The sequence below is a fragment of the Limulus polyphemus genome, unplaced genomic scaffold (assembly GCF_000517525.1).
Source record: "Limulus polyphemus unplaced genomic scaffold, Limulus_polyphemus-2.1.2 Scaffold6315, whole genome shotgun sequence".
In the NCBI taxonomy this organism is placed as follows: domain Eukaryota; kingdom Metazoa; phylum Arthropoda; class Merostomata; order Xiphosura; family Limulidae; genus Limulus; species Limulus polyphemus.
Genome location: NW_013671925.1, coordinates 33,898 through 38,149, shown reverse-complemented (window position 1 = coordinate 38,149; position 4,252 = coordinate 33,898).

Sequence of the window (4,252 nt, the reverse complement as noted above, 5' to 3'; positions counted from 1 at the left end):
CTTCCCTCTAGTCTTACACTGCTAAATTAGGGACGGCTAGCGCAGATAGCCCTCGTGTAGCTTTGCGCGAAATCCATAACAAACAAACTCAAGACAGGTTACAAGATATTTTATTGACAGTTTTTTGATTTTAGTAAAAATCTTATTTGTTTTTTAAGGTGAATCGTAAAATTCGCTCCTCGGGTAGTTCAGCTGTAAATCTGAAGGCTTATTACACTAAAAAACACTGACTTTCGATACCCGCGGTAGTCAGTGCACAGATAGCTCATCATGAAGCTAACAACAAACAAATAAACAAAAGATATTCCAGATTTTGATAACGAAAAAATTTTTTTTAAATCTACTGAAATTCATTGAATATAAAAACGTGTCTAATCAGTCGATGCATCTTACTTTGGTTCTGTTCAGGTGTTTAAATAAAAACTGTTCTGCTCAATCCTTTTGTTTGTAATTGTTACAAAAAAAACATGAAATAACAATGTAATTAAAATATATCATTAAATTAAGGTCATTATTTGACAAATATGGCATAAGGACATTGCGAATAAGTACCAGTATTTAATCTTCGTGCCTCCCAGTGGCACAGCAGACTTACAACGCTAGAATCCGGTTTTCGATGCCCGTGGTGGGCAGAGCACAGATAGCCCATCGTGTAGCTTTGTGCTTAATTGCAAACAAACAATTAATCTTCGTGAAGGATGAAAAGCTTACATTACACACAGACAAAACATAAAAATAAAATACAAAATTGTCCAACATTTCCTATGGTAGGAGAGAGGAAAATATTGCTAAAGTTAAGTCGTAATATTAAAACTTTTACTAATGTTAAACTGTAATGTATAGCAGTAATGGAATGAATCAGATTTTAGTGTCTGTTTTTAGGGGAGGGCGTGGTTTAGTTATCAACGTTCCGGGTTGCGTTGCGGAGGATCCAAGGTTAGCGTCGCGATGCCAGTGAATGCGCTCCCACTTTCATCTGCGGGCACGCCATAAGAGTGGCAATGAAGCTTATTATTCGGTTCAAAACATTTTGGCGGCGGGTGCTGATGACTGGCTGCATTTTCACTTGTCAGTAGCTAAACCTATACACGGCTACACGGAACGTTAGAGTCTCTGACCTGGCCGGCCGTTTAGTCCTTGTGTAGCATAAGGTGTCATTGAAGTTGAAAATACCAATGCGACTATTTTAAATATAACGGAGTTCGTTATTATATACATATATATCTTCACGGACTTAAAGCCTACACCCAAAATTAATTCCTAGAAATAATACGATATTTCTCAAACTCCAGCAAAATCTTAATAATCTCACTATTAATAGTTTCCGGTGGTTTAGCGATAAGTTCAAGGACTTATAATTCTAAAATAGGGGGTTAGATTCCCCGTGATGGACAGAGCACAGATAATTAGCCCATTGTGTAGCTTTGCGCTAAAAGCAAACAAAAATGATCTTAGTATGCGAAGTACACTAAGAGGAAACGAAACAGGCCTTGATGAAAACAAGGTTACACCACTTGTTACCTTCTTTACTGTTTGAACATGCGAGACAAACTTAATCTTCTGATATCATAAAAAGCCTTGAAGTGGAGTTGTAAGCAAACAATCTAACACTGAACGAAGAACCTTGAAGTGTGGAACACAACTGTTACGACCTGACTAACGTTATTAAAAAACCGTAAAATATACGAAACAATATATAACATTTACATAGATTATTTAATTGCAAGACAATGGCGAGTGGGGAGATTTAAATGGAACGTCCATATCGTCCATGCTTTATACGATAGTTACATAGAAAGTAATAAAAAAAACCTTTCCGCACGATTGAAAGAAATATACGTGAGAAGAAAACTAATTAGTTCGATCTTTTTAAAGGTTGTCGTGATACTTGTTAATGGTCTAAATTCCGGTATATTTTAATATATGTTGCACTCATGAACGATAGTGTATATTATAGATCGGTTCTCATCGTACTTAATGATATTTTGATGTGCCTCACCGTTTGTCCAACACGATGAACTGGAGAACTTTCATTAACTAGTTGTATATTATATATTAAACTGTTTGTTTGTTTGAAGTTAAGCACAAAGCTACACAATGGGCTATCTGTGCTCTGCCCACCACTGGTATCGAAACCCGGTTTCTAGCGTTGTAAGTCCGTAGACATACCGCTGTGCCACTGGGAGCATATTAAACTAGTGTCAACTCGTACGACGTGCCGAATTATCATTTTTTAACTTGTTTTTTATTTAATAATTCTTTTATAGATGCATCACTTGTGAAATCAGAATAGCGATATGATAAATTTAAAACCAGCTTACGTTTTCGTACAAAAGTAAATCCTATGTTTGAGTAACAACCAGAACATTACAGTTTAGCTGAAGATTATTTAACTTTCTTACTTAAGTATTTTTCTTCCAATATATTATATTCAAGAATGCAGTAATTGTAAAATAGTGCAACAATATTTCTCTGTAATCACAAAACACGGTAGTGCTTAATATGTAGAGATGGGTCGAAAAAAAAAATTATATTGTATTGCTGTAGCTTGTCAGTCAAAGGAACACATATTTTATCCCTAGAGAAAAGTGGTCTTTAATTTTCTATATACATATATATTCGCCAAGGAAGAAATGCTTGTTTATTTGTTTGTAATTAAGCACAAAGATACACAATGGGCTATCTGTGATCTGCCCACCACGGGTATCGAAACCCGGATTTGAGCGTTGTAAGTCCGCAGAGAGGGGGCAGGAACAAATGCCACTTTGATGTTAACATGAACATTTAGCTTGGATCTTTACGAAGAGTTTTCAAGTTAATTTTCTAATTATTTCTCACAAAATCATATATTTTCAAACTTTACTCCTTCTCGAAATATTGCAAAAATTATTATATAGATTGTTGATAAATACTTCTTTTTGTTTTTTAATTGGGAGTGTGTGGCTTAATATTTTATTTACACATATATATACTTTCTATTTAGTATTCAGCTAAGTCAGTATTCTAAATATATACAAAAGTCAATGTTCTAATTTACAATGTTCCAATTTATACACAAATTATTTAGGCAAAAACGATAGTAATGAGGAAATGATGATGGAAATCCTGATAAATATTGTTTCTTTTCTTAGCATAAAATACTAAAAACTAAAAGCTGAAGATGCCAATAATGGTAAATATTGTTTCTTTTCTTAGCATAACAATACTAAAAACTAAAAGCTGAAGATGCCAATAATGGTAAATATTGTTTCTTTTCTTAGCATAACAATACTAAAAACTAAAAGCTGAAGATGCCAATAATGGTAAATATTGTTTCTTTTCTTAGCATAACAATACTAAAAACTAAAAGCTGAAGATACCAATAATGGTAAATATTGTTTCCTTTATTAGCATAACAATACTAAAAACTAAAAGCTGAAGATGCCAATAATGGTGAATATTGTTTCTTTTCTTAGTATAACAATACTAAAAACTAAAAGCTGAAAATGCCAATAATGGTAAATATTGTTTCTTTTCTTAGCATAACAATACTAAAAACTAAAAGCTGAAGATGCCAATAATGGTAAATATTGTTTCTTTTCTTAGCATAACAATACTAAAAACTAAAAGCTGAAGATGCCAACAATGGTAAATATTGTTTCTTTTCTTAGCATAACAATACTAAAAACTAAAAGCTGAAGATGCCAATAATGGTAAATTTTGTTTGTTTTCTAACAATAAGAATAGAACAAAACTTAAGAAACGAGATTGGTAGTCCTTGTAAAATTTTCTTTGTGTTCTTATTACAACAATTCTAGATACCTTGTCATAGAATAACCCGTTTAGATACACATTGATTCGTTGCTTAATTAGTTCCAGGAAATCATACAAGCGTCCTCGTTTGTGAGTCCCGTGGTAAACCATTTCGGTTATTTTGTCCTCATCATCACTTTACACCCGGGACAGCTGCACTGTTCGCCCTGCTCTAGTCACACCTCTTGTTCTCTATTCACGATTCTTTGCCGCGAAAACGCGCTACACACTTTAGGGCCAGGGTCAAATTCCAGTATTCGATCAGACAAGAGTAACAGAAAAATTGGCGGTGGGTGCTACAGACTAGCTGCCTACATTGTATCAATTCAAAATTATGAGCGACTATGCACAGATAACTCTTTCCGCGAAATTCTGAACAAACAAATGACAATTTCGGCTGGAGACGGCTTGAATGGGTAATGAAGAAAAACTTTAATATAAGTTTAACATAACAGCAAAT